This window comes from Garra rufa, unplaced genomic scaffold (assembly GCF_049309525.1).
Source record: "Garra rufa unplaced genomic scaffold, GarRuf1.0 hap1_unplaced_011, whole genome shotgun sequence".
Taxonomy (NCBI): domain Eukaryota; kingdom Metazoa; phylum Chordata; class Actinopteri; order Cypriniformes; family Cyprinidae; genus Garra; species Garra rufa.
In genome coordinates, this window is record NW_027394286.1 from 246543 (window position 1) to 272859 (window position 26317).

Sequence of the window (26317 nt, forward strand, 5' to 3'; positions counted from 1 at the left end):
TTTGCCTTTTCTTCACTATTTATATAATATGCTGGCTTTTAGAAAGACGTGTTTTACCGCTCTATTTATTACAATCATTTAAATGTATTATAGAGTTTTAAGTGTTTTACATGTTTTTTAGGCCATTTTATTACTCTTAACATTTTAAGTGAGTGTGTGTCTTTAAAAAATGGATGGTTGGCCTGCCATGTGACTAGACACATGACAGGAAGCAGGAAGTACAACTGTATAAGAGAGCAGCATGACAAACAAAGGACAGTCACCAAACTGTTGGATTGAGGAGTTGCTAATTTTAGAGCTCACCTTTCCATTCACCACCTGCAAACTTTGGATTACACTTTCTGTGGATTGTATATACACCGGTGGACACTCACATTGGACTTATCAACACACTGGGATTCTTGGACTGTTTTTAGGGTATGGACAAATGAACTGTATTCTTTTAACAGCGTTTACCTCGTTTTATCGTGTTGTTTTAAAGTCTTTTATGTGAACCTTGTAAATAAACCAAATCTATTTAAACCAATCTTCTTTTATGTCTCATTCTTTTAACCACTAGTCATCTCTCACAGTTAAATCTGATCCCATTTTAGTCTTGTAACTCGGCTGATAAGGCCGATTGTTACACTTGGATGGGAGACCGCCTGGGAATACCAGGTGCTGTAAGCTTTTGCCTTTTCTTCACTATTTATATAATATGCTGGCTTTTACGGAGGCTGATCTTTAAATAGCCCACTTTTTGGAGCAGCCCTCGCTTACGGCCATACCGCGCTGAGAGCGCCCGATCTCGTCTGATCTCGGAAGCTAAGCAGCGTCGGGCCTGCTTAGTACTTGGATGGGAGACCGCCTGGGAATACCAGGTGCTGTAAGCTTTTGCCTTTTCTTCACTATTTATATAATATGCTGGCTTTTACGGAGGCTGATCTTTAAATAGCCCACTTTTTGGAGCAGCCCTCGCTTACGGCCATACCGCGCTGAGAGCGCCCGATCTCGTCTGATCTCGGAAGCTAAGCAGCGTCGGGCCTGCTTAGTACTTGGATGGGAGACCGCCTGGGAATACCAGGTGCTGTAAGCTTTTGCCTTTTCTTCACTATTTATATAATATGCTGGCTTTTAGAAAGACGTGTTTTACCGCTCTATTTATTACAATCATTTAAATGTATTATAGAGTTTTAAGTGTTTTACATGTTTTTTAGGCCATTTTATTACTCTTAACATTTTAAGTGAGTGTGTGTCTTTAAAAAATGGATGGTTGGCCTGCCATGTGACTAGACACATGACAGGAAGCAGGAAGTACAACTGTATAAGAGAGCAGCATGACAAACAAAGGACAGTCACCAAACTGTTGGATTGAGGAGTTGCTAATTTTAGAGCTCACCTTTCCATTCACCACCTGCAAACTTTGGATTACACTTTCTGTGGATTGTATATACACCGGTGGACACTCACATTGGACTTATCAACACACTGGGATTCTTGGACTGTTTTTAGGGTATGGACAAATGAACTGTATTCTTTTAACAGCGTTTACCTCGTTTTATCGTGTTGTTTTAAAGTCTTTTATGTGAACCTTGTAAATAAACCAAATCTATTTAAACCAATCTTCTTTTATGTCTCATTCTTTTAACCACTAGTCATCTCTCACAGTTAAATCTGATCCCATTTTAGTCTTGTAACTCGGCTGATAAGGCCGATTGTTACACTTGGATGGGAGACCGCCTGGGAATACCAGGTGCTGTAAGCTTTTGCCTTTTCTTCACTATTTATATAATATGCTGGCTTTTACGGAGGCTGATCTTTAAATAGCCCACTTTTTGGAGCAGCCCTCGCTTACGGCCATACCGCGCTGAGAGCGCCCGATCTCGTCTGATCTCGGAAGCTAAGCAGCGTCGGGCCTGCTTAGTACTTGGATGGGAGACCGCCTGGGAATACCAGGTGCTGTAAGCTTTTGCCTTTTCTTCACTATTTATATAATATGCTGGCTTTTAGAAAGACGTGTTTTACCGCTCTATTTATTACAATCATTTAAATGTATTATAGAGTTTTAAGTGTTTTACATGTTTTTTAGGCCATTTTATTACTCTTAACATTTTAAGTGAGTGTGTGTCTTTAAAAAATGGATGGTTGGCCTGCCATGTGACTAGACACATGACAGGAAGCAGGAAGTACAACTGTATAAGAGAGCAGCATGACAAACAAAGGACAGTCACCAAACTGTTGGATTGAGGAGTTGCTAATTTTAGAGCTCACCTTTCCATTCACCACCTGCAAACTTTGGATTACACTTTCTGTGGATTGTATATACACCGGTGGACACTCACATTGGACTTATCAACACACTGGGATTCTTGGACTGTTTTTAGGGTATGGACAAATGAACTGTATTCTTTTAACAGCGTTTACCTCGTTTTATCGTGTTGTTTTAAAGTCTTTTATGTGAACCTTGTAAATAAACCAAATCTATTTAAACCAATCTTCTTTTATGTCTCATTCTTTTAACCACTAGTCATCTCTCACAGTTAAATCTGATCCCATTTTAGTCTTGTAACTCGGCTGATAAGGCCGATTGTTACACTTGGATGGGAGACCGCCTGGGAATACCAGGTGCTGTAAGCTTTTGCCTTTTCTTCACTATTTATATAATATGCTGGCTTTTACGGAGGCTGATCTTTAAATAGCCCACTTTTTGGAGCAGCCCTCGCTTACGGCCATACCGCGCTGAGAGCGCCCGATCTCGTCTGATCTCGGAAGCTAAGCAGCGTCGGGCCTGCTTAGTACTTGGATGGGAGACCGCCTGGGAATACCAGGTGCTGTAAGCTTTTGCCTTTTCTTCACTATTTATATAATATGCTGGCTTTTACGGAGGCTGATCTTTAAATAGCCCACTTTTTGGAGCAGCCCTCGCTTACGGCCATACCGCGCTGAGAGCGCCCGATCTCGTCTGATCTCGGAAGCTAAGCAGCGTCGGGCCTGCTTAGTACTTGGATGGGAGACCGCCTGGGAATACCAGGTGCTGTAAGCTTTTGCCTTTTCTTCACTATTTATATAATATGCTGGCTTTTAGAAAGACGTGTTTTACCGCTCTATTTATTACAATCATTTAAATGTATTATAGAGTTTTAAGTGTTTTACATGTTTTTTAGGCCATTTTATTACTCTTAACATTTTAAGTGAGTGTGTGTCTTTAAAAAATGGATGGTTGGCCTGCCATGTGACTAGACACATGACAGGAAGCAGGAAGTACAACTGTATAAGAGAGCAGCATGACAAACAAAGGACAGTCACCAAACTGTTGGATTGAGGAGTTGCTAATTTTAGAGCTCACCTTTCCATTCACCACCTGCAAACTTTGGATTACACTTTCTGTGGATTGTATATACACCGGTGGACACTCACATTGGACTTATCAACACACTGGGATTCTTGGACTGTTTTTAGGGTATGGACAAATGAACTGTATTCTTTTAACAGCGTTTACCTCGTTTTATCGTGTTGTTTTAAAGTCTTTTATGTGAACCTTGTAAATAAACCAAATCTATTTAAACCAATCTTCTTTTATGTCTCATTCTTTTAACCACTAGTCATCTCTCACAGTTAAATCTGATCCCATTTTAGTCTTGTAACTCGGCTGATAAGGCCGATTGTTACACTTGGATGGGAGACCGCCTGGGAATACCAGGTGCTGTAAGCTTTTGCCTTTTCTTCACTATTTATATAATATGCTGGCTTTTACGGAGGCTGATCTTTAAATAGCCCACTTTTTGGAGCAGCCCTCGCTTACGGCCATACCGCGCTGAGAGCGCCCGATCTCGTCTGATCTCGGAAGCTAAGCAGCGTCGGGCCTGCTTAGTACTTGGATGGGAGACCGCCTGGGAATACCAGGTGCTGTAAGCTTTTGCCTTTTCTTCACTATTTATATAATATGCTGGCTTTTACGGAGGCTGATCTTTAAATAGCCCACTTTTTGGAGCAGCCCTCGCTTACGGCCATACCGCGCTGAGAGCGCCCGATCTCGTCTGATCTCGGAAGCTAAGCAGTGTCGGGCCTGCTTAGTACTTGGATGGGAGACCGCCTGGGAATACCAGGTGCTGTAAGCTTTTGCCTTTTCTTCACTATTTATATAATATGCTGGCTTTTACGGAGGCTGATCTTTAAATAGCCCACTTTTTGGAGCAGCCCTCGTTTACGGCCATACCGCGCTGAGAGCGCCCGATCTCGTCTGATCTCGGAAGCTAAGCAGCGTCGGGCCTGCTTAGTACTTGGATGGGAGACCGCCTGGGAATACCAGGTGCTGTAAGCTTTTGCCTTTTCTTCACTATTTATATAATATGCTGGCTTTTACGGAGGCTGATCTTTAAATAGCCCACTTTTTGGAGCAGCCCTCGCTTACGGCCATACCGCGCTGAGAGCGCCCGATCTCGTCTGATCTCGGAAGCTAAGCAGCGTCGGGCCTGCTTAGTACTTGGATGGGAGACCGCCTGGGAATACCAGGTGCTGTAAGCTTTTGCCTTTTCTTCACTATTTATATAATATGCTGGCTTTTACGGAGGCTGATCTTTAAATAGCCCACTTTTTGGAGCAGCCCTCGCTTACGGCCATACCGCGCTGAGAGCGCCCGATCTCGTCTGATCTCGGAAGCTAAGCAGCGTCGGGCCTGCTTAGTACTTGGATGGGAGACCGCCTGGGAATACCAGGTGCTGTAAGCTTTTGCCTTTTCTTCACTATTTATATAATATGCTGGCTTTTAGAAAGACGTGTTTTACCGCTCTATTTATTACAATCATTTAAATGTATTATAGAGTTTTAAGTGTTTTACATGTTTTTTAGGCCATTTTATTACTCTTAACATTTTAAGTGAGTGTGTGTCTTTAAAAAATGGATGGTTGGCCTGCCATGTGACTAGACACATGACAGGAAGCAGGAAGTACAACTGTATAAGAGAGCAGCATGACAAACAAAGGACAGTCACCAAACTGTTGGATTGAGGAGTTGCTAATTTTAGAGCTCACCTTTCCATTCACCACCTGCAAACTTTGGATTACACTTTCTGTGGATTGTATATACACCGGTGGACACTCACATTGGACTTATCAACACACTGGGATTCTTGGACTGTTTTTAGGGTATGGACAAATGAACTGTATTCTTTTAACAGCGTTTACCTCGTTTTATCGTGTTGTTTTAAAGTCTTTTATGTGAACCTTGTAAATAAACCAAATCTATTTAAACCAATCTTCTTTTATGTCTCATTCTTTTAACCACTAGTCATCTCTCACAGTTAAATCTGATCCCATTTTAGTCTTGTAACTCGGCTGATAAGGCCGATTGTTACACTTGGATGGGAGACCGCCTGGGAATACCAGGTGCTGTAAGCTTTTGCCTTTTCTTCACTATTTATATAATATGCTGGCTTTTACGGAGGCTGATCTTTAAATAGCCCACTTTTTGGAGCAGCCCTCGCTTACGGCCATACCGCGCTGAGAGCGCCCGATCTCGTCTGATCTCGGAAGCTAAGCAGCGTCGGGCCTGCTTAGTACTTGGATGGGAGACCGCCTGGGAATACCAGGTGCTGTAAGCTTTTGCCTTTTCTTCACTATTTATATAATATGCTGGCTTTTACGGAGGCTGATCTTTAAATAGCCCACTTTTTGGAGCAGCCCTCGCTTACGGCCATACCGCGCTGAGAGCGCCCGATCTCGTCTGATCTCGGAAGCTAAGCAGCGTCGGGCCTGCTTAGTACTTGGATGGGAGACCGCCTGGGAATACCAGGTGCTGTAAGCATTTGCCTTTTCTTCACTATTTATATAATATGCTGGCTTTTAGAAAGACGTGTTTTACCGCTCTATTTATTACAATCATTTAAATGTATTATAGAGTTTTAAGTGTTTTACATGTTTTTTAGGCCATTTTATTACTCTTAACATTTTAAGTGAGTGTGTGTCTTTAAAAAATGGATGGTTGGCCTGCCATGTGACTAGACACATGACAGGAAGCAGGAAGTACAACTGTATAAGAGAGCAGCATGACAAACAAAGGACAGTCACCAAACTGTTGGATTGAGGAGTTGCTAATTTTAGAGCTCACCTTTCCATTCACCACCTGCAAACTTTGGATTACACTTTCTGTGGATTGTATATACACCGGTGGACACTCACATTGGACTTATCAACACACTGGGATTCTTGGACTGTTTTTAGGGTATGGACAAATGAACTGTATTCTTTTAACAGCGTTTACCTCGTTTTATCGTGTTGTTTTAAAGTCTTTTATGTGAACCTTGTAAATAAACCAAATCTATTTAAACCAATCTTCTTTTATGTCTCATTCTTTTAACCACTAGTCATCTCTCACAGTTAAATCTGACCCCATTTTAGTCTTGTAACTCGGCTGATAAGGCCGATTGTTACACTTGGATGGGAGACCGCCTGGCAATACCAGGTGCTGTAAGCTTTTGCCTTTTCTTCACTATTTATATAATATGCTGGCTTTTACGGAGGCTGATCTTTAAATGGCCCACTTTTTGGAGCAGCCCTCGCTTACGGCCATACCGCGCTGAGAGCGCCCGATCTCGTCTGATCTCGGAAGCTAAGCAGCGTCGGGCCTGCTTAGTACTTGGATGGGAGACCGCCTGGGAATACCAGGTGCTGTAAGCTTTTGCCTTTTCTTCACTATTTATATAATATGCTGGCTTTTAGAAAGACGTGTTTTACCGCTCTATTTATTACAATCATTTAAATGTATTATAGAGTTTTAAGTGTTTTACATGTTTTTTAGGCCATTTTATTACTCTTAACATTTTAAGTGAGTGTGTGTCTTTAAAAAATGGATGGTTGGCCTGCCATGTGACTAGACACATGACAGGAAGCAGGAAGTACAACTGTATAAGAGAGCAGCATGACAAACAAAGGACAGTCACCAAACTGTTGGATTGAGGAGTTGCTAATTTTAGAGCTCACCTTTCCATTCACCACCTGCAAACTTTGGATTACACTTTCTGTGGATTGTATATACACCGGTGGACACTCACATTGGACTTATCAACACACTGGGATTCTTGGACTGTTTTTAGGGTATGGACAAATGAACTGTATTCTTTTAACAGCGTTTACCTCGTTTTATCGTGTTGTTTTAAAGTCTTTTATGTGAACCTTGTAAATAAACCAAATCTATTTAAACCAATCTTCTTTTATGTCTCATTCTTTTAACCACTAGTCATCTCTCACAGTTAAATCTGATCCCATTTTAGTCTTGTAACTCGGCTGATAAGGCCGATTGTTACACTTGGATGGGAGACCGCCTGGGAATACCAGGTGCTGTAAGCTTTTGCCTTTTCTTCACTATTTATATAATATGCTGGCTTTTACGGAGGCTGATCTTTAAATAGCCCACTTTTTGGAGCAGCCCTCGCTTACGGCCATACCGCGCTGAGAGCGCCCGATCTCGTCTGATCTCGGAAGCTAAGCAGCGTCGGGCCTGCTTAGTACTTGGATGGGAGACCGCCTGGGAATACCAGGTGCTGTAAGCTTTTGCCTTTTCTTCACTATTTATATAATATGCTGGCTTTTACGGAGGCTGATCTTTAAATAGCCCACTTTTTGGAGCAGCCCTCGCTTACGGCCATACCGCGCTGAGAGCGCCCGATCTCGTCTGATCTCGGAAGCTAAGCAGTGTCGGGCCTGCTTAGTACTTGGATGGGAGACCGCCTGGGAATACCAGGTGCTGTAAGCTTTTGCCTTTTCTTCACTATTTATATAATATGCTGGCTTTTACGGAGGCTGATCTTTAAATAGCCCACTTTTTGGAGCAGCCCTCGTTTACGGCCATACCGCGCTGAGAGCGCCCGATCTCGTCTGATCTCGGAAGCTAAGCAGCGTCGGGCCTGCTTAGTACTTGGATGGGAGACCGCCTGGGAATACCAGGTGCTGTAAGCTTTTGCCTTTTCTTCACTATTTATATAATATGCTGGCTTTTAGAAAGACGTGTTTTACCGCTCTATTTATTACAATCATTTAAATGTATTATAGAGTTTTAAGTGTTTTACATGTTTTTTAGGCCATTTTATTACTCTTAACATTTTAAGTGAGTGTGTGTCTTTAAAAAATGGATGGTTGGCCTGCCATGTGACTAGACACATGACAGGAAGCAGGAAGTACAACTGTATAAGAGAGCAGCATGACAAACAAAGGACAGTCACCAAACTGTTGGATTGAGGAGTTGCTCATTTTAGAGCTCACCTTTCCATTCACCACCTGCAAACTTTGGATTACACTTTCTGTGGATTGTATATACACCGGTGGACACTCACATTGGACTTATCAACACACTGGGATTCTTGGACTGTTTTTAGGGTATGGACAAATGAACTGTATTCTTTTAACAGCGTTTACCTCGTTTTATCGTGTTGTTTTAAAGTCTTTTATGTGAACCTTGTAAATAAACCAAATCTATTTAAACCAATCTTCTTTTATGTCTCATTCTTTTAACCACTAGTCATCTCTCACAGTTAAATCTGACCCCATTTTAGTCTTGTAACTCGGCTGATAAGGCCGAATGTTACACTTGGATGGGAGACCGCCTGGCAATACCAGGTGCTGTAAGCTTTTGCCTTTTCTTCACTATTTATATAATATGCTGGCTTTTACGGAGGCTGATCTTTAAATAGCCCACTTTTTGGAGCAGCCCTCGCTTACGGCCATACCGCGCTGAGAGCGCCCGATCTCGTCTGATCTCGGAAGCTAAGCAGCGTCGGGCCTGCTTAGTACTTGGATGGGAGACCGCCTGGGAATACCAGGTGCTGTAAGCTTTTGCCTTTTCTTCACTATTTATATAATATGCTGGCTTTTACGGAGGCTGATCTTTAAATAGCCCACTTTTTGGAGCAGCCCTCGCTTACGGCCATACCGCGCTGAGAGCGCCCGATCTCGTCTGATCTCGGAAGCTAAGCAGCGTCGGGCCTGCTTAGTACTTGGATGGGAGACCGCCTGGGAATACCAGGTGCTGTAAGCTTTTGCCTTTTCTTCACTATTTATATAATATGCTGGCTTTTACGGAGGCTGATCTTTAAATAGCCCACTTTTTGGAGCAGCCCTCGCTTACGGCCATACCGCGCTGAGAGCGCCCGATCTCGTCTGATCTCGGAAGCTAAGCAGCGTCGGGCCTGCTTAGTACTTGGATGGGAGACCGCCTGGGAATACCAGGTGCTGTAAGCTTTTGCCTTTTCTTCACTATTTATATAATATGCTGGCTTTTAGAAAGACGTGTTTTACCGCTCTATTTATTACAATCATTTAAATGTATTATAGAGTTTTAAGTGTTTTACATGTTTTTTAGGCCATTTTATTACTCTTAACATTTTAAGTGAGTGTGTGTCTTTAAAAAATGGATGGTTGGCCTGCCATGTGACTAGACACATGACAGGAAGCAGGAAGTACAACTGTATAAGAGAGCAGCATGACAAACAAAGGACAGTCACCAAACTGTTGGATTGAGGAGTTGCTAATTTTAGAGCTCACCTTTCCATTCACCACCTGCAAACTTTGGATTACACTTTCTGTGGATTGTATATACACCGGTGGACACTCACATTGGACTTATCAACACACTGGGATTCTTGGACTGTTTTTAGGGTATGGACAAATGAACTGTATTCTTTTAACAGCGTTTACCTCGTTTTATCGTGTTGTTTTAAAGTCTTTTATGTGAACCTTGTAAATAAACCAAATCTATTTAAACCAATCTTCTTTTATGTCTCATTCTTTTAACCACTAGTCATCTCTCACAGTTAAATCTGATCCCATTTTAGTCTTGTAACTCGGCTGATAAGGCCGATTGTTACACTTGGATGGGAGACCGCCTGGGAATACCAGGTGCTGTAAGCTTTTGCCTTTTCTTCACTATTTATATAATATGCTGGCTTTTACGGAGGCTGATCTTTAAATAGCCCACTTTTTGGAGCAGCCCTCGCTTACGGCCATACCGCGCTGAGAGCGCCCGATCTCGTCTGATCTCGGAAGCTAAGCAGCGTCGGGCCTGCTTAGTACTTGGATGGGAGACCGCCTGGCAATACCAGGTGCTGTAAGCTTTTGCCTTTTCTTCACTATTTATATAATATGCTGGCTTTTACGGAGGCTGATCTTTAAATGGCCCACTTTTTGGAGCAGCCCTCGCTTACGGCCATACCGCGCTGAGAGCGCCCGATCTCGTCTGATCTCGGAAGCTAAGCAGCGTCGGGCCTGCTTAGTACTTGGATGGGAGACCGCCTGGGAATACCAGGTGCTGTAAGCATTTGCCTTTTCTTCACTATTTATATAATATGCTGGCTTTTAGAAAGACGTGTTTTACCGCTCTATTTATTACAATCATTTAAATGTATTATAGAGTTTTAAGTGTTTTACATGTTTTTTAGGCCATTTTATTACTCTTAACATTTTAAGTGAGTGTGTGTCTTTAAAAAATGGATGGTTGGCCTGCCATGTGACTAGACACATGACAGGAAGCAGGAAGTACAACTGTATAAGAGAGCAGCATGACAAACAAAGGACAGTCACCAAACTGTTGGATTGAGGAGTTGCTAATTTTAGAGCTCACCTTTCCATTCACCACCTGCAAACTTTGGATTACACTTTCTGTGGATTGTATATACACCGGTGGACACTCACATTGGACTTATCAACACACTGGGATTCTTGGACTGTTTTTAGGGTATGGACAAATGAACTGTATTCTTTTAACAGCGTTTACCTCGTTTTATCGTGTTGTTTTAAAGTCTTTTATGTGAACCTTGTAAATAAACCAAATCTATTTAAACCAATCTTCTTTTATGTCTCATTCTTTTAACCACTAGTCATCTCTCACAGTTAAATCTGACCCCATTTTAGTCTTGTAACTCGGCTGATAAGGCCGATTGTTACACTTGGATGGGAGACCGCCTGGCAATACCAGGTGCTGTAAGCTTTTGCCTTTTCTTCACTATTTATATAATATGCTGGCTTTTACGGAGGCTGATCTTTAAATGGCCCACTTTTTGGAGCAGCCCTTGCTTACGGCCATACCGCGCTGAGAGCGCCCGATCTCGTCTGATCTCGGAAGCTAAGCAGCGTCGGGCCTGCTTAGTACTTGGATGGGAGACCGCCTGGGAATACCAGGTGCTGTAAGCTTTTGCCTTTTCTTCACTATTTATATAATATGCTGGCTTTTAGAAAGACGTGTTTTACCGCTCTATTTATTACAATCATTTAAATGTATTATAGAGTTTTAAGTGTTTTACATGTTTTTTAGGCCATTTTATTACTCTTAACATTTTAAGTGAGTGTGTGTCTTTAAAAAATGGATGGTTGGCCTGCCATGTGACTAGACACATGACAGGAAGCAGGAAGTACAACTGTATAAGAGAGCAGCATGACAAACAAAGGACAGTCACCAAACTGTTGGATTGAGGAGTTGCTAATTTTAGAGCTCACCTTTCCATTCACCACCTGCAAACTTTGGATTACACTTTCTGTGGATTGTATATACACCGGTGGACACTCACATTGGACTTATCAACACACTGGGATTCTTGGACTGTTTTTAGGGTATGGACAAATGAACTGTATTCTTTTAACAGCGTTTACCTCGTTTTATCGTGTTGTTTTAAAGTCTTTTATGTGAACCTTGTAAATAAACCAAATCTATTTAAACCAATCTTCTTTTATGTCTCATTCTTTTAACCACTAGTCATCTCTCACAGTTAAATCTGATCCCATTTTAGTCTTGTAACTCGGCTGATAAGGCCGATTGTTACACTTGGATGGGAGACCGCCTGGGAATACCAGGTGCTGTAAGCTTTTGCCTTTTCTTCACTATTTATATAATATGCTGGCTTTTACGGAGGCTGATCTTTAAATAGCCCACTTTTTGGAGCAGCCCTCGCTTACGGCCATACCGCGCTGAGAGCGCCCGATCTCGTCTGATCTCGGAAGCTAAGCAGCGTCGGGCCTGCTTAGTACTTGGATGGGAGACCGCCTGGGAATACCAGGTGCTGTAAGCTTTTGCCTTTTCTTCACTATTTATATAATATGCTGGCTTTTACGGAGGCTGATCTTTAAATAGCCCACTTTTTGGAGCAGCCCTCGCTTACGGCCATACCGCGCTGAGAGCGCCCGATCTCGTCTGATCTCGGAAGCTAAGCAGTGTCGGGCCTGCTTAGTACTTGGATGGGAGACCGCCTGGGAATACCAGGTGCTGTAAGCTTTTGCCTTTTCTTCACTATTTATATAATATGCTGGCTTTTACGGAGGCTGATCTTTAAATAGCCCACTTTTTGGAGCAGCCCTCGTTTACGGCCATACCGCGCTGAGAGCGCCCGATCTCGTCTGATCTCGGAAGCTAAGCAGCGTCGGGCCTGCTTAGTACTTGGATGGGAGACCGCCTGGGAATACCAGGTGCTGTAAGCTTTTGCCTTTTCTTCACTATTTATATAATATGCTGGCTTTTAGAAAGACGTGTTTTACCGCTCTATTTATTACAATCATTTAAATGTATTATAGAGTTTTAAGTGTTTTACATGTTTTTTAGGCCATTTTATTACTCTTAACCCTTAAAGACCTAGAACATTTTTGGGGCACCTGAGGCACCTGTATATTTCTTTGTTTTTTCAGACCTATTCTAGCAGTCAGCATCAATTGTCATATATCATTATAAACATAAGAACTTGAACTTTATGTCTAGCTAATTTAAAATTACAAATTTCCTTTTGTTTTCTCTAAAAATTAGTGAATTTCCAGAATTTTAGGAAAAAACGCTACCAACAATTGGGTGTTTTTTACTGTGTACTCAAACAAAAACTCCTGAAGTTTAGATTTTTTTCTTTAAAAATTTGTATTTAGGTGTTTTACACTTCCAAATAAAATTTTGTCTATATATAACATTCCCCAAGCAAGTTATAGCCAATTATTACAATATTATTTGATTGCTTTTCAGTGAAAAACAGGCTCATTTCGTTTATTGACAATATAGATCTGTCCAAAAACGTTTCAGGAGTAAAGTCATTGCAGAAACAGTGTTAAATAATAGCAAAACACAGTAAAAAATAATTTACTATTTCATAAATATATTCTTAATCCAAAAGATGAACAATAAACACAAATAGTGTAGAAAGTAGCACAAGAAAAAATGCACAAACTGTCTTGTGCAACAAAAAAATAAATAAACAATCCAAATTATTCACAAACTACACACAAAATGAGAGAGAAATATACAGAGTGCAACCGAAAAAATAGTACAAATAATCTTTAAAAACTATATAATAATTAGTTACATAATATAACAACCAAATAGATGGATCTGCTGGCTGTAGTCTGCGTCGGAATCTATTTTACCGGGACATCGCCTAGTGACCGAAAACCCACATTCCAGTGCTTTATCCGATATCTACTGTTGTTTCATCCTTGTTTTTGGTTTGTTTTATGTCAAAGGGCTCTGTCGTGAGTATTTCTGTACATTTTCAAAGAATGCTGTCATGCAAATGTGTTATTTTGCGTTTGTTTTCATGCACGCAAGACGCACTTTGCTTTCACTTTGCGTCTGTTCAGATCTGCAAAGAAACATACTAATCGGTGGTTCAAAAGACCAAAACCTATGTTTATTGGTTGAATAGATGACAGTTTGAACCAATCGGAGCACAGGGGTGGGACTAAGCATCAACAATCGTTCCTGTTTGGCTCAGAGGACCAAAACGTGTTGATTTCATCTGACAAATCAGTGCTGAGGAAATGTGATGATGTAATCACGCTTACTACGGAGCCTCTGAATATCCAAATGAGACAAATGCGATATCACTGAAAAGAGCAGACTCTGTACTTTACGAGACTTTTTAAAGCATTCAAATTGGATTAGCGGTTCAAAAGTTATTAAACATTTAAGACCAATAGTTATTTTTAGCCGCCGGCGGCTGTCTCGGTCTTTGAGGGTTAACATTTTAAGTGAGTGTGTGTCTTTAAAAAATGGATGGTTGGCCTGCCATGTGACTAGACACATGACAGGAAGCAGGAAGTACAACTGTATAAGAGAGCAGCATGACAAACAAAGGACAGTCACCAAACTGTTGGATTGAGGAGTTGCTCATTTTAGAGCTCACCTTTCCATTCACCACCTGCAAACTTTGGATTACACTTTCTGTGGATTGTATATACACCGGTGGACACTCACATTGGACTTATCAACACACTGGGATTCTTGGACTGTTTTTAGGGTATGGACAAATGAACTGTATTCTTTTAACAGCGTTTACCTCGTTTTATCGTGTTGTTTTAAAGTCTTTTATGTGAACCTTGTAAATAAACCAAATCTATTTAAACCAATCTTCTTTTATGTCTCATTCTTTTAACCACTAGTCATCTCTCACAGTTAAATCTGACCCCATTTTAGTCTTGTAACTCGGCTGATAAGGCCGATTGTTACACTTGGATGGGAGACCGCCTGGCAATACCAGGTGCTGTAAGCTTTTGCCTTTTCTTCACTATTTATATAATATGCTGGCTTTTACGGAGGCTGATCTTTAAATAGCCCACTTTTTGGAGCAGCCCTCGCTTACGGCCATACCGCGCTGAGAGCGCCCGATCTCGTCTGATCTCGGAAGCTAAGCAGCGTCGGGCCTGCTTAGTACTTGGATGGGAGACCGCCTGGGAATACCAGGTGCTGTAAGCTTTTGCCTTTTCTTCACTATTTATATAATATGCTGGCTTTTACGGAGGCTGATCTTTAAATAGCCCACTTTTTGGAGCAGCCCTCGTTTACGGCCATACCGCGCTGAGAGCGCCCGATCTCGTCTGATCTCGGAAGCTAAGCAGCGTCGGGCCTGCTTAGTACTTGGATGGGAGACCGCCTGGGAATACCAGGTGCTGTAAGCTTTTGCCTTTTCTTCACTATTTATATAATATGCTGGCTTTTAGAAAGACGTGTTTTACCGCTCTATTTATTACAATCATTTAAATGTATTATAGAGTTTTAAGTGTTTTACATGTTTTTTAGGCCATTTTATTACTCTTAACATTTTAAGTGAGTGTGTGTCTTTAAAAAATGGATGGTTGGCCTGCCATGTGACTAGACACATGACAGGAAGCAGGAAGTACAACTGTATAAGAGAGCAGCATGACAAACAAAGGACAGTCACCAAACTGTTGGATTGAGGAGTTGCTAATTTTAGAGCTCACCTTTCCATTCACCACCTGCAAACTTTGGATTACACTTTCTGTGGATTGTATATACACCGGTGGACACTCACATTGGACTTATCAACACACTGGGATTCTTGGACTGTTTTTAGGGTATGGACAAATGAACTGTATTCTTTTAACAGCGTTTACCTCGTTTTATCGTGTTGTTTTAAAGTCTTTTATGTGAACCTTGTAAATAAACCAAATCTATTTAAACCAATCTTCTTTTATGTCTCATTCTTTTAACCACTAGTCATCTCTCACAGTTAAATCTGATCCCATTTTAGTCTTGTAACTCGGCTGATAAGGCCGATTGTTACACTTGGATGGGAGACCGCCTGGGAATACCAGGTGCTGTAAGCTTTTGCCTTTTCTTCACTATTTATATAATATGCTGGCTTTTACGGAGGCTGATCTTTAAATAGCCCACTTTTTGGAGCAGCCCTCGCTTACGGCCATACCGCGCTGAGAGCGCCCGATCTCGTCTGATCTCGGAAGCTAAGCAGCGTCGGGCCTGCTTAGTACTTGGATGGGAGACCGCCTGGGAATACCAGGTGCTGTAAGCTTTTGCCTTTTCTTCACTATTTATATAATATGCTGGCTTTTACGGAGGCTGATCTTTAAATAGCCCACTTTTTGGAGCAGCCCTCGCTTACGGCCATACCGCGCTGAGAGCGCCCGATCTCGTCTGATCTCGGAAGCTAAGCAGCGTCGGGCCTGCTTAGTACTTGGATGGGAGACCGCCTGGGAATACCAGGTGCTGTAAGCTTTTGCCTTTTCTTCACTATTTATATAATATGCTGGCTTTTACGGAGGCTGATCTTTAAATAGCCCACTTTTTGGAGCAGCCCTCGCTTACGGCCATACCGCGCTGAGAGCGCCCGATCTCGTCTGATCTCGGAAGCTAAGCAGCGTCGGGCCTGCTTAGTACTTGGATGGGAGACCGCCTGGGAATACCAGGTGCTGTAAGCTTTTGCCTTTTCTTCACTATTTATATAATATGCTGGCTTTTAGAAAGACGTGTTTTACCGCTCTATTTATTACAATCATTTAAATGTATTATAGAGTTTTAAGTGTTTTACATGTTTTTTAGGCCATTTTATTACTCTTAACATTTTAAGTGAGTGTGTGTCTTTAAAAAATGGATGGTTGGCCTGCCATGTGACTAGACACATGACAGGAAGCAGGAAGTACAACTGTATAAGAGAGCAGCATGACAAACAAAGGACAGTCACCAAACTGTTGGATTGAGGAGCTGCTAATTTTAGAGCTCACCTTTCCATTCACCACCTGCAAACTTTGGATTACACTTTCTGTGGATTGTATATACACCGGTGGACACTCACATTGGACTTATCAACACACTGGGATTCTTGGACTGTTTTTAGGGTATGGACAAATGAACTGTATTCTTTTAACAGCGTTTACCTCGTTTTATCGTGTTGTTTTAAAGTCTTTTATGTGAACCTTGTAAATAAACCAAATCTATTTAAACCAATCTTCTTTTATGTCTCATTCTTTTAACCACTAGTCATCTCTCACAGTTAAATCTGACCCCATTTTAGTCTTGTAACTCGGCTGATAAGGCCGATTGTTACACTTGGATGGGAGACCGCCTGGCAATACCAGGTGCTGTAAGCTTTTGCCTTTTCTTCACTATTTATATAATATGCTGGCTTTTACGGAGGCTGATCTTTAAATGGCCCACTTTTTGGAGCAGCCCTCGCTTACGGCCATACCGCGCTGAGAGCGCCCGATCTCGTCTGATCTCGGAAGCTAAGCAGCGTCGGGCCTGCTTAGTACTTGGATGGGAGACCGCCTGGGAATACCAGGTGCTGTAAGCTTTTGCCTTTTCTTCACTATTTATATAATATGCTGGCTTTTAGAAAGACGTGTTTTACCGCTCTATTTATTACAATCATTTAAATGTATTATAGAGTTTTAAGTGTTTTACATGTTTTTTAGGCCATTTTATTACTCTTAACATTTTAAGTGAGTGTGTGTCTTTAAAAAATGGATGGTTGGCCTGCCATGTGACTAGACACATGACAGGAAGCAGGAAGTACAACTGTATAAGAGAGCAGCATGACAAACAAAGGACAGTCACCAAACTGTTGGATTGAGGAGTTGCTAATTTTAGAGCTCACCTTTCCATTCACCACCTGCAAACTTTGGATTACACTTTCTGTGGATTGTATATACACCGGTGGACACTCACATTGGACTTATCAACACACTGGGATTCTTGGACTGTTTTTAGGGTATGGACAAATGAACTGTATTCTTTTAACAGCGTTTACCTCGTTTTATCGTGTTGTTTTAAAGTCTTTTATGTGAACCTTGTAAATAAACCAAATCTATTTAAACCAATCTTCTTTTATGTCTCATTCTTTTAACCACTAGTCATCTCTCACAGTTAAATCTGATCCCATTTTAGTCTTGTAACTCGGCTGATAAGGCCGATTGTTACACTTGGATGGGAGACCGCCTGGGAATACCAGGTGCTGTAAGCTTTTGCCTTTTCTTCACTATTTATATAATATGCTGGCTTTTAGAAAGACGTGTTTTACCGCTCTATTTATTACAATCATTTAAATGTATTATAGAGTTTTAAGTGTTTTACATGTTTTTTAGGCCATTTTATTACTCTTAACATTTTAAGTGAGTGTGTGTCTTTAAAAAATGGATGGTTGGCCTGCCATGTGACTAGACACATGACAGGAAGCAGGAAGTACAACTGTATAAGAGAGCAGCATGACAAACAAAGGACAGTCACCAAACTGTTGGATTGAGGAGTTGCTCATTTTAGAGCTCACCTTTCCATTCACCACCTGCAAACTTTGGATTACACTTTCTGTGGATTGTATATACACCGGTGGACACTCACATTGGACTTATCAACACACTGGGATTCTTGGACTGTTTTTAGGGTATGGACAAATGAACTGTATTCTTTTAACAGCGTTTACCTCGTTTTATCGTGTTGTTTTAAAGTCTTTTATGTGAACCTTGTAAATAAACCAAATCTATTTAAACCAATCTTCTTTTATGTCTCATTCTTTTAACCACTAGTCATCTCTCACAGTTAAATCTGATCCCATTTTAGTCTTGTAACTCGGCTGATAAGGCCGATTGTTACACTTGGATGGGAGACCGCCTGGGAATACCAGGTGCTGTAAGCTTTTGCCTTTTCTTCACTATTTATATAATATGCTGGCTTTTACGGAGGCTGATCTTTAAATAGCCCACTTTTTGGAGCAGCCCTCGCTTACGGCCATACCGCGCTGAGAGCGCCCGATCTCGTCTGATCTCGGAAGCTAAGCAGCGTCGGGCCTGCTTAGTACTTGGATGGGAGACCGCCTGGGAATACCAGGTGCTGTAAGCTTTTGCCTTTTCTTCACTATTTATATAATATGCTGGCTTTTACGGAGGCTGATCTTTAAATAGCCCACTTTTTGGAGCAGCCCTCGCTTACGGCCATACCGCGCTGAGAGCGCCCGATCTCGTCTGATCTCGGAAGCTAAGCAGCGTCGGGCCTGCTTAGTACTTGGATGGGAGACCGCCTGGGAATACCAGGTGCTGTAAGCTTTTGCCTTTTCTTCACTATTTATATAATATGCTGGCTTTTACGGAGGCTGATCTTTAAATAGCCCACTTTTTGGAGCAGCCCTCGCTTACGGCCATACCGCGCTGAGAGCGCCCGATCTCGTCTGATCTCGGAAGCTAAGCAGCGTCGGGCCTGCTTAGTACTTGGATGGGAGACCGCCTGGGAATACCAGGTGCTGTAAGCTTTTGCCTTTTCTTCACTATTTATATAATATGCTGGCTTTTAGAAAGACGTGTTTTACCGCTCTATTTATTACAATCATTTAAATGTATTATAGAGTTTTAAGTGTTTTACATGTTTTTTAGGCCATTTTATTACTCTTAACATTTTAAGTGAGTGTGTGTCTTTAAAAAATGGATGGTTGGCCTGCCATGTGACTAGACACATGACAGGAAGCAGGAAGTACAACTGTATAAGAGAGCAGCATGAAAAACAAAGGACAGTCACCAAACTGTTGGATTGAGGAGTTGCTAATTTTAGAGCTCACCTTTCCATTCACCACCTGCAAACTTTGGATTACACTTTCTGTGGATTGTATATACACCGGTGGACACTCACATTGGACTTATCAACACACTGGGATTCTTGGACTGTTTTTAGGGTATGGACAAATGAACTGTATTCTTTTAACAGCGTTTACCTCGTTTTATCGTGTTGTTTTAAAGTCTTTTATGTGAACCTTGTAAATAAACCAAATCTATTTAAACCAATCTTCTTTTATGTCTCATTCTTTTAACCACTAGTCATCTCTCACAGTTAAATCTGACCCCATTTTAGTCTTGTAACTCGGCTGATAAGGCCGATTGTTACACTTGGATGGGAGACCGCCTGGCAATACCAGGTGCTGTAAGCTTTTGCCTTTTCTTCACTATTTATATAATATGCTGGCTTTTACGGAGGCTGATCTTTAAATGGCCCACTTTTTGGAGCAGCCCTCGCTTACGGCCATACCGCGCTGAGAGCGCCCGATCTCGTCTGATCTCGGAAGCTAAGCAGCGTCGGGCCTGCTTAGTACTTGGATGGGAGACCGCCTGGGAATACCAGGTGCTGTAAGCTTTTGCCTTTTCTTCACTATTTATATAATATGCTGGCTTTTAGAAAGACGTGTTTTACCGCTCTATTTATTACAATCATTTAAATGTATTATAGAGTTTTAAGTGTTTTACATGTTTTTTAGGCCATTTTATTACTCTTAACATTTTAAGTGAGTGTGTGTCTTTAAAAAATGGATGGTTGGCCTGCCATGTGACTAGACACATGACAGGAAGCAGGAAGTACAACTGTATAAGAGAGCAGCATGACAAACAAAGGACAGTCACCAAACTGTTGGATTGAGGAGTTGCTAATTTTAGAGCTCACCTTTCCATTCACCACCTGCAAACTTTGGATTACACTTTCTGTGGATTGTATATACACCGGTGGACACTCACATTGGACTTATCAACACACTGGGATTCTTGGACTGTTTTTAGGGTATGGACAAATGAACTGTATTCTTTTAACAGCGTTTACCTCGTTTTATCGTGTTGTTTTAAAGTCTTTTATGTGAACCTTGTAAATAAACCAAATCTATTTAAACCAATCTTCTTTTATGTCTCATTCTTTTAACCACTAGTCATCTCTCACAGTTAAATCTGATCCCATTTTAGTCTTGTAACTCGGCTGATAAGGCCGATTGTTACACTTGGATGGGAGACCGCCTGGGAATACCAGGTGCTGTAAGCTTTTGCCTTTTCTTCACTATTTATATAATATGCTGGCTTTTACGGAGGCTGATCTTTAAATAGCCCACTTTTTGGAGCAGCCCTCGCTTACGGCCATACCGCGCTGAGAGCGCCCGATCTCGTCTGATCTCGGAAGCTAAGCAGCGTCGGGCCTGCTTAGTACTTGGATGGGAGACCGCCTGGGAATACCAGGTGCTGTAAGCTTTTGCCTTTTCTTCACTATTTATATAATATGCTGGCTTTTACGGAGGCTGATCTTTAAATAGCCCACTTTTTGGAGCAGCCCTCGCTTACGGCCATACCGCGCTGAGAGCGCCCGATCTCGTCTGATCTCGGAAGCTAAGCAGCGTCGGGCCTGCTTAGTACTTGGATGGGAGACCGCCTGGGAATACCAGGTGCTGTAAGCATTTGCCTTTTCTTCACTATTTATATAATATGCTGGCTTTTAGAAAGACGTGTTTTACCGCTCTATTTATTACAATCATTTAAATGTATTATAGAGTTTTAAGTGTTTTACATGTTTTTTAGGCCATTTTATTACTCTTAACATTTTAAGTGAGTGTGTGTCTTTAAAAAATGGATGGTTGGCCTGCCATGTGACTAGACACATGACAGGAAGCAGGAAGTACAACTGTATAAGAGAGCAGCATGACAAACAAAGGACAGTCACCAAACTGTTGGATTGAGGAGTTGCTAATTTTAGAGCTCACCTTTCCATTCACCACCTGCAAACTTTGGATTACACTTTCTGTGGATTGTATATACACCGGTGGACACTCACATTGGACTTATCAACACACTGGGATTCTTGGACTGTTTTTAGGGTATGGACAAATGAACTGTATTCTTTTAACAGCGTTTACCTCGTTTTATCGTGTTGTTTTAAAGTCTTTTATGTGAACCTTGTAAATAAACCAAATCTATTTAAACCAATCTTCTTTTATGTCTCATTCTTTTAACCACTAGTCATCTCTCACAGTTAAATCTGACCCCATTTTAGTCTTGTAACTCGGCTGATAAGGCCGATTGTTACACTTGGATGGGAGACCGCCTGGCAATACCAGGTGCTGTAAGCTTTTGCCTTTTCTTCACTATTTATATAATATGCTGGCTTTTACGGAGGCTGATCTTTAAATGGCCCACTTTTTGGAGCAGCCCTCGCTTACGGCCATACCGCGCTGAGAGCGCCCGATCTCGTCTGATCTCGGAAGCTAAGCAGCGTCGGGCCTGCTTAGTACTTGGATGGGAGACCGCCTGGGAATACCAGGTGCTGTAAGCTTTTGCCTTTTCTTCACTATTTATATAATATGCTGGCTTTTAGAAAGACGTGTTTTACCGCTCTATTTATTACAATCATTTAAATGTATTATAGAGTTTTAAGTGTTTTACATGTTTTTTAGGCCATTTTATTACTCTTAACATTTTAAGTGAGTGTGTGTCTTTAAAAAATGGATGGTTGGCCTGCCATGTGACTAGACACATGACAGGAAGCAGGAAGTACAACTGTATAAGAGAGCAGCATGACAAACAAAGGACAGTCACCAAACTGTTGGATTGAGGAGTTGCTAATTTTAGAGCTCACCTTTCCATTCACCACCTGCAAACTTTGGATTACACTTTCTGTGGATTGTATATACACCGGTGGACACTCACATTGGACTTATCAACACACTGGGATTCTTGGACTGTTTTTAGGGTATGGACAAATGAACTGTATTCTTTTAACAGCGTTTACCTCGTTTTATCGTGTTGTTTTAAAGTCTTTTATGTGAACCTTGTAAATAAACCAAATCTATTTAAACCAATCTTCTTTTATGTCTCATTCTTTTAACCACTAGTCATCTCTCACAGTTAAATCTGATCCCATTTTAGTCTTGTAACTCGGCTGATAAGGCCGATTGTTACACTTGGATGGGAGACCGCCTGGGAATACCAGGTGCTGTAAGCTTTTGCCTTTTCTTCACTATTTATATAATATGCTGGCTTTTACGGAGGCTGATCTTTAAATAGCCCACTTTTTGGAGCAGCCCTCGCTTACGGCCATACCGCGCTGAGAGCGCCCGATCTCGTCTGATCTCGGAAGCTAAGCAGCGTCGGGCCTGCTTAGTACTTGGATGGGAGACCGCCTGGCAATACCAGGTGCTGTAAGCTTTTGCCTTTTCTTCACTATTTATATAATATGCTGGCTTTTACGGAGGCTGATCTTTAAATGGCCCACTTTTTGGAGCAGCCCTCGCTTACGGCCATACCGCGCTGAGAGCGCCCGATCTCGTCTGATCTCGGAAGCTAAGCAGCGTCGGGCCTGCTTAGTACTTGGATGGGAGACCGCCTGGGAATACCAGGTGCTGTAAGCATTTGCCTTTTCTTCACTATTTATATAATATGCTGGCTTTTAGAAAGACGTGTTTTACCGCTCTATTTATTACAATCATTTAAATGTATTATAGAGTTTTAAGTGTTTTACATGTTTTTTAGGCCATTTTATTACTCTTAACATTTTAAGTGAGTGTGTGTCTTTAAAAAATGGATGGTTGGCCTGCCATGTGACTAGACACATGACAGGAAGCAGGAAGTACAACTGTATAAGAGAGCAGCATGACAAACAAAGGACAGTCACCAAACTGTTGGATTGAGGAGTTGCTAATTTTAGAGCTCACCTTTCCATTCACCACCTGCAAACTTTGGATTACACTTTCTGTGGATTGTATATACACCGGTGGACACTCACATTGGACTTATCAACACACTGGGATTCTTGGACTGTTTTTAGGGTATGGACAAATGAACTGTATTCTTTTAACAGCGTTTACCTCGTTTTATCGTGTTGTTTTAAAGTCTTTTATGTGAACCTTGTAAATAAACCAAATCTATTTAAACCAATCTTCTTTTATGTCTCATTCTTTTAACCACTAGTCATCTCTCACAGTTAAATCTGACCCCATTTTAGTCTTGTAACTCGGCTGATAAGGCCGATTGTTACACTTGGATGGGAGACCGCCTGGCAATACCAGGTGCTGTAAGCTTTTGCCTTTTCTTCACTATTTATATAATATGCTGGCTTTTACGGAGGCTGATCTTTAAATGGCCCACTTTTTGGAGCAGCCCTCGCTTACGGCCATACCGCGCTGAGAGCGCCCGATCTCGTCTGATCTCGGAAGCTAAGCAGCGTCGGGCCTGCTTAGTACTTGGATGGGAGACCGCCTGGGAATACCAGGTGCTGTAAGCTTTTGCCTTTTCTTCACTATTTATATAATATGCTGGCTTTTAGAAAGACGTGTTTTACCGCTCTATTTATTACAATCATTTAAATGTATTATAGAGTTTTAAGTGTTTTACATGTTTTTTAGGCCATTTTATTACTCTTAACATTTTAAGTGAGTGTGTGTCTTTAAAAAATGGATGGTTGGCCTGCCATGTGACTAGACACATGACAGGAAGCAGGAAGTACAACTGTATAAGAGAGCAGCATGACAAACAAAGGACAGTCACCAAACTGTTGGATTGAGGAGTTGCTAATTTTAGAGCTCACCTTTCCATTCACCACCTGCAAACTTTGGATTACACTTTCTGTGGATTGTATATACACCGGTGGACACTCACATTGGACTTATCAACACACTGGGATTCTTGGACTGTTTTTAGGGTATGGACAAATGAACTGTATTCTTTTAACAGCGTTTACCTCGTTTTATCGTGTTGTTTTAAAGTCTTTTATGTGAACCTTGTAAATAAACCAAATCTATTTAAACCAATCTTCTTTTATGTCTCATTCTTTTAACCACTAGTCATCTCTCACAGTTAAATCTGATCCCATTTTAGTCTTGTAACTCGGCTGATAAGGCCGATTGTTACACTTGGATGGGAGACCGCCTGGGAATACCAGGTGCTGTAAGCTTTTGCCTTTTCTTCACTATTTATATAATATGCTGGCTTTTACGGAGGCTGATCTTTAAATAGCCCACTTTTTGGAGCAGCCCTCGCTTACGGCCATACCGCGCTGAGAGCGCCCGATCTCGTCTGATCTCGGAAGCTAAGCAGCGTCGGGCCTGCTTAGTACTTGGATGGGAGACCGCCTGGGAATACCAGGTGCTGTAAGCTTTTGCCTTTTCTTCACTATTTATATAATATGCTGGCTTTTACGGAGGCTGATCTTTAAATAGCCCACTTTTTGGAGCAGCCCTCGCTTACGGCCATACCGCGCTGAGAGCGCCCGATCTCGTCTGATCTCGGAAGCTAAGCAGTGTCGGGCCTGCTTAGTACTTGGATGGGAGACCGCCTGGGAATACCAGGTGCTGTAAGCTTTTGCCTTTTCTTCACTATTTATATAATATGCTGGCTTTTACGGAGGCTGATCTTTAAATAGCCCACTTTTTGGAGCAGCCCTCGTTTACGGCCATACCGCGCTGAGAGCGCCCGATCTCGTCTGATCTCGGAAGCTAAGCAGCGTCGGGCCTGCTTAGTACTTGGATGGGAGACCGCCTGGGAATACCAGGTGCTGTAAGCTTTTGCCTTTTCTTCACTATTTATATAATATGCTGGCTTTTAGAAAGACGTGTTTTACCGCTCTATTTATTACAATCATTTAAATGTATTATAGAGTTTTAAGTGTTTTACATGTTTTTTAGGCCATTTTATTACTCTTAACCCTTAAAGACCTAGAACATTTTTGGGGCACCTGAGGCACCTGTATATTTCTTTGTTTTTTCAGACCTATTCTAGCAGTCAGCATCAATTGTCATATATCATTATAAACATAAGAACTTGAACTTTATGTCTAGCTAATTTAAAATTACAAATTTCCTTTTGTTTTCTCTAAAAATTAGTGAATTTCCAGAATTTTAGGAAAAAACGCTACCAACAATTGGGTGTTTTTTACTGTGTACTCAAACAAAAACTCCTGAAGTTTAGATTTTTTTCTTTAAAAATTTGTATTTAGGTGTTTTACACTTCCAAATAAAATTTTGTCTATATATAACATTCCCCAAGCAAGTTATAGCCAATTATTACAATATTATTTGATTGCTTTTCAGTGAAAAACAGGCCCATTTCGTTTATTGACAATATAGATCTGTCCAAAAACGTTTCAGGAGTAAAGTCATTGCAGAAACAGTGTTAAATAATAGCAAAACACAGTAAAAAATAATTTACTATTTCATAAATATATTCTTAATCCAAAAGATGAACAATAAACACAAATAGTGTAGAAAGTAGCACAAGAAAAAATGCACAAACTGTCTTGTGCAACAAAAAAATAAATAAACAATCCAAATTATTCACAAACTACACACAAAATGAGAGAGAAATATACAGAGTGCAACCGAAAAAATAGTACAAATAATCTTTAAAAACTATATAATAATTAGTTACATAATATAACAACCAAATAGATGGATCTGCTGGCTGTAGTCTGCGTCGGAATCTATTTTACCGGGACATCGCCTAGTGACCGAAAACCCACATTCCAGTGCTTTATCCGATATCTACTGTTGTTTCATCCTTGTTTTTGGTTTGTTTTATGTCAAAGGGCTCTGTCGTGAGTATTTCTGTACATTTTCAAAGAATGCTGTCATGCAAATGTGTTATTTTGCGTTTGTTTTCATGCACGCAAGACGCACTTTGCTTTCACTTTGCGTCTGTTCAGATCTGCAAAGAAACATACTAATCGGTGGTTCAAAAGACCAAAACCTATGTTTATTGGTTGAATAGATGACAGTTTGAACCAATCGGAGCACAGGGGTGGGACTAAGCATCAACAATCGTTCCTGTTTGGCTCAGAGGACCAAAACGTGTTG

General features: G+C 41.2%; 44 non-coding genes across 44 annotated transcripts; all 44 read left to right on the forward strand.

The window, feature by feature from the left end:
• The first annotated feature begins 753 nt into the window (after positions 1-753).
• LOC141314603 (5S ribosomal RNA) lies at positions 754-872 on the forward strand. Its single transcript, XR_012350150.1, has one exon. It is a non-coding gene; the product is annotated as a 5S ribosomal RNA (ribosomal RNA).
• An 84-nt stretch (positions 873-956) lies between these two features.
• LOC141314678 (5S ribosomal RNA) lies at positions 957-1075 on the forward strand. The gene has a single exon (XR_012350223.1). It is a non-coding gene; the product is annotated as a 5S ribosomal RNA (ribosomal RNA).
• A 753-nt stretch (positions 1076-1828) lies between these two features.
• LOC141314690 (5S ribosomal RNA) lies at positions 1829-1947 on the forward strand. The gene has a single exon (XR_012350236.1). It is a non-coding gene; the product is annotated as a 5S ribosomal RNA (ribosomal RNA).
• Positions 1948-2700: 753 nt separating this feature from the next.
• Positions 2701-2819, forward strand: LOC141314702 (5S ribosomal RNA). Its single transcript, XR_012350248.1, has one exon. It is a non-coding gene; the product is annotated as a 5S ribosomal RNA (ribosomal RNA).
• An 84-nt stretch (positions 2820-2903) lies between these two features.
• LOC141314714 (5S ribosomal RNA) lies at positions 2904-3022 on the forward strand. Its single transcript, XR_012350260.1, has one exon. It is a non-coding gene; the product is annotated as a 5S ribosomal RNA (ribosomal RNA).
• A 753-nt stretch (positions 3023-3775) lies between these two features.
• On the forward strand, positions 3776-3894 carry LOC141314610 (5S ribosomal RNA). The gene has a single exon (XR_012350156.1). It is a non-coding gene; the product is annotated as a 5S ribosomal RNA (ribosomal RNA).
• Positions 3895-3978: 84 nt separating this feature from the next.
• On the forward strand, positions 3979-4097 carry LOC141314661 (5S ribosomal RNA). The gene has a single exon (XR_012350208.1). It is a non-coding gene; the product is annotated as a 5S ribosomal RNA (ribosomal RNA).
• Positions 4098-4181: 84 nt separating this feature from the next.
• LOC141314649 (5S ribosomal RNA) lies at positions 4182-4300 on the forward strand. The gene has a single exon (XR_012350196.1). It is a non-coding gene; the product is annotated as a 5S ribosomal RNA (ribosomal RNA).
• Positions 4301-4384: 84 nt separating this feature from the next.
• Positions 4385-4503, forward strand: LOC141314622 (5S ribosomal RNA). Its single transcript, XR_012350168.1, has one exon. It is a non-coding gene; the product is annotated as a 5S ribosomal RNA (ribosomal RNA).
• An 84-nt stretch (positions 4504-4587) lies between these two features.
• LOC141314634 (5S ribosomal RNA) lies at positions 4588-4706 on the forward strand. The gene has a single exon (XR_012350180.1). It is a non-coding gene; the product is annotated as a 5S ribosomal RNA (ribosomal RNA).
• A 753-nt stretch (positions 4707-5459) lies between these two features.
• LOC141314646 (5S ribosomal RNA) lies at positions 5460-5578 on the forward strand. The gene has a single exon (XR_012350193.1). It is a non-coding gene; the product is annotated as a 5S ribosomal RNA (ribosomal RNA).
• An 84-nt stretch (positions 5579-5662) lies between these two features.
• LOC141314643 (5S ribosomal RNA) lies at positions 5663-5781 on the forward strand. The gene has a single exon (XR_012350189.1). It is a non-coding gene; the product is annotated as a 5S ribosomal RNA (ribosomal RNA).
• A 753-nt stretch (positions 5782-6534) lies between these two features.
• On the forward strand, positions 6535-6653 carry LOC141314658 (5S ribosomal RNA). Its single transcript, XR_012350205.1, has one exon. It is a non-coding gene; the product is annotated as a 5S ribosomal RNA (ribosomal RNA).
• Positions 6654-7406: 753 nt separating this feature from the next.
• LOC141314670 (5S ribosomal RNA) lies at positions 7407-7525 on the forward strand. The gene has a single exon (XR_012350217.1). It is a non-coding gene; the product is annotated as a 5S ribosomal RNA (ribosomal RNA).
• Positions 7526-7609: 84 nt separating this feature from the next.
• On the forward strand, positions 7610-7728 carry LOC141314663 (5S ribosomal RNA). The gene has a single exon (XR_012350209.1). It is a non-coding gene; the product is annotated as a 5S ribosomal RNA (ribosomal RNA).
• An 84-nt stretch (positions 7729-7812) lies between these two features.
• Positions 7813-7931, forward strand: LOC141314650 (5S ribosomal RNA). The gene has a single exon (XR_012350197.1). It is a non-coding gene; the product is annotated as a 5S ribosomal RNA (ribosomal RNA).
• Positions 7932-8684: 753 nt separating this feature from the next.
• Positions 8685-8803, forward strand: LOC141314674 (5S ribosomal RNA). Its single transcript, XR_012350219.1, has one exon. It is a non-coding gene; the product is annotated as a 5S ribosomal RNA (ribosomal RNA).
• An 84-nt stretch (positions 8804-8887) lies between these two features.
• LOC141314675 (5S ribosomal RNA) lies at positions 8888-9006 on the forward strand. Its single transcript, XR_012350220.1, has one exon. It is a non-coding gene; the product is annotated as a 5S ribosomal RNA (ribosomal RNA).
• Positions 9007-9090: 84 nt separating this feature from the next.
• On the forward strand, positions 9091-9209 carry LOC141314676 (5S ribosomal RNA). The gene has a single exon (XR_012350221.1). It is a non-coding gene; the product is annotated as a 5S ribosomal RNA (ribosomal RNA).
• Positions 9210-9962: 753 nt separating this feature from the next.
• On the forward strand, positions 9963-10081 carry LOC141314669 (5S ribosomal RNA). Its single transcript, XR_012350216.1, has one exon. It is a non-coding gene; the product is annotated as a 5S ribosomal RNA (ribosomal RNA).
• Positions 10082-10165: 84 nt separating this feature from the next.
• On the forward strand, positions 10166-10284 carry LOC141314644 (5S ribosomal RNA). Its single transcript, XR_012350190.1, has one exon. It is a non-coding gene; the product is annotated as a 5S ribosomal RNA (ribosomal RNA).
• Positions 10285-11037: 753 nt separating this feature from the next.
• LOC141314677 (5S ribosomal RNA) lies at positions 11038-11156 on the forward strand. The gene has a single exon (XR_012350222.1). It is a non-coding gene; the product is annotated as a 5S ribosomal RNA (ribosomal RNA).
• Positions 11157-11909: 753 nt separating this feature from the next.
• On the forward strand, positions 11910-12028 carry LOC141314679 (5S ribosomal RNA). Its single transcript, XR_012350225.1, has one exon. It is a non-coding gene; the product is annotated as a 5S ribosomal RNA (ribosomal RNA).
• An 84-nt stretch (positions 12029-12112) lies between these two features.
• Positions 12113-12231, forward strand: LOC141314664 (5S ribosomal RNA). The gene has a single exon (XR_012350210.1). It is a non-coding gene; the product is annotated as a 5S ribosomal RNA (ribosomal RNA).
• Positions 12232-12315: 84 nt separating this feature from the next.
• On the forward strand, positions 12316-12434 carry LOC141314652 (5S ribosomal RNA). The gene has a single exon (XR_012350198.1). It is a non-coding gene; the product is annotated as a 5S ribosomal RNA (ribosomal RNA).
• A 2132-nt stretch (positions 12435-14566) lies between these two features.
• Positions 14567-14685, forward strand: LOC141314680 (5S ribosomal RNA). Its single transcript, XR_012350226.1, has one exon. It is a non-coding gene; the product is annotated as a 5S ribosomal RNA (ribosomal RNA).
• Positions 14686-14769: 84 nt separating this feature from the next.
• On the forward strand, positions 14770-14888 carry LOC141314653 (5S ribosomal RNA). Its single transcript, XR_012350199.1, has one exon. It is a non-coding gene; the product is annotated as a 5S ribosomal RNA (ribosomal RNA).
• Positions 14889-15641: 753 nt separating this feature from the next.
• Positions 15642-15760, forward strand: LOC141314681 (5S ribosomal RNA). Its single transcript, XR_012350227.1, has one exon. It is a non-coding gene; the product is annotated as a 5S ribosomal RNA (ribosomal RNA).
• Positions 15761-15844: 84 nt separating this feature from the next.
• LOC141314682 (5S ribosomal RNA) lies at positions 15845-15963 on the forward strand. Its single transcript, XR_012350228.1, has one exon. It is a non-coding gene; the product is annotated as a 5S ribosomal RNA (ribosomal RNA).
• An 84-nt stretch (positions 15964-16047) lies between these two features.
• Positions 16048-16166, forward strand: LOC141314683 (5S ribosomal RNA). Its single transcript, XR_012350229.1, has one exon. It is a non-coding gene; the product is annotated as a 5S ribosomal RNA (ribosomal RNA).
• Positions 16167-16919: 753 nt separating this feature from the next.
• Positions 16920-17038, forward strand: LOC141314685 (5S ribosomal RNA). The gene has a single exon (XR_012350230.1). It is a non-coding gene; the product is annotated as a 5S ribosomal RNA (ribosomal RNA).
• Positions 17039-18460: 1422 nt separating this feature from the next.
• Positions 18461-18579, forward strand: LOC141314686 (5S ribosomal RNA). Its single transcript, XR_012350231.1, has one exon. It is a non-coding gene; the product is annotated as a 5S ribosomal RNA (ribosomal RNA).
• An 84-nt stretch (positions 18580-18663) lies between these two features.
• Positions 18664-18782, forward strand: LOC141314687 (5S ribosomal RNA). Its single transcript, XR_012350232.1, has one exon. It is a non-coding gene; the product is annotated as a 5S ribosomal RNA (ribosomal RNA).
• An 84-nt stretch (positions 18783-18866) lies between these two features.
• On the forward strand, positions 18867-18985 carry LOC141314688 (5S ribosomal RNA). Its single transcript, XR_012350233.1, has one exon. It is a non-coding gene; the product is annotated as a 5S ribosomal RNA (ribosomal RNA).
• A 753-nt stretch (positions 18986-19738) lies between these two features.
• Positions 19739-19857, forward strand: LOC141314689 (5S ribosomal RNA). Its single transcript, XR_012350234.1, has one exon. It is a non-coding gene; the product is annotated as a 5S ribosomal RNA (ribosomal RNA).
• A 753-nt stretch (positions 19858-20610) lies between these two features.
• LOC141314691 (5S ribosomal RNA) lies at positions 20611-20729 on the forward strand. The gene has a single exon (XR_012350237.1). It is a non-coding gene; the product is annotated as a 5S ribosomal RNA (ribosomal RNA).
• An 84-nt stretch (positions 20730-20813) lies between these two features.
• On the forward strand, positions 20814-20932 carry LOC141314645 (5S ribosomal RNA). Its single transcript, XR_012350191.1, has one exon. It is a non-coding gene; the product is annotated as a 5S ribosomal RNA (ribosomal RNA).
• Positions 20933-21685: 753 nt separating this feature from the next.
• On the forward strand, positions 21686-21804 carry LOC141314692 (5S ribosomal RNA). The gene has a single exon (XR_012350238.1). It is a non-coding gene; the product is annotated as a 5S ribosomal RNA (ribosomal RNA).
• A 753-nt stretch (positions 21805-22557) lies between these two features.
• On the forward strand, positions 22558-22676 carry LOC141314671 (5S ribosomal RNA). Its single transcript, XR_012350218.1, has one exon. It is a non-coding gene; the product is annotated as a 5S ribosomal RNA (ribosomal RNA).
• Positions 22677-22760: 84 nt separating this feature from the next.
• LOC141314647 (5S ribosomal RNA) lies at positions 22761-22879 on the forward strand. The gene has a single exon (XR_012350194.1). It is a non-coding gene; the product is annotated as a 5S ribosomal RNA (ribosomal RNA).
• Positions 22880-23632: 753 nt separating this feature from the next.
• Positions 23633-23751, forward strand: LOC141314693 (5S ribosomal RNA). Its single transcript, XR_012350239.1, has one exon. It is a non-coding gene; the product is annotated as a 5S ribosomal RNA (ribosomal RNA).
• Positions 23752-24504: 753 nt separating this feature from the next.
• Positions 24505-24623, forward strand: LOC141314694 (5S ribosomal RNA). The gene has a single exon (XR_012350240.1). It is a non-coding gene; the product is annotated as a 5S ribosomal RNA (ribosomal RNA).
• Positions 24624-24707: 84 nt separating this feature from the next.
• Positions 24708-24826, forward strand: LOC141314665 (5S ribosomal RNA). Its single transcript, XR_012350211.1, has one exon. It is a non-coding gene; the product is annotated as a 5S ribosomal RNA (ribosomal RNA).
• Positions 24827-24910: 84 nt separating this feature from the next.
• On the forward strand, positions 24911-25029 carry LOC141314654 (5S ribosomal RNA). Its single transcript, XR_012350200.1, has one exon. It is a non-coding gene; the product is annotated as a 5S ribosomal RNA (ribosomal RNA).
• Positions 25030-26317: the final 1288 nt, after the last annotated feature.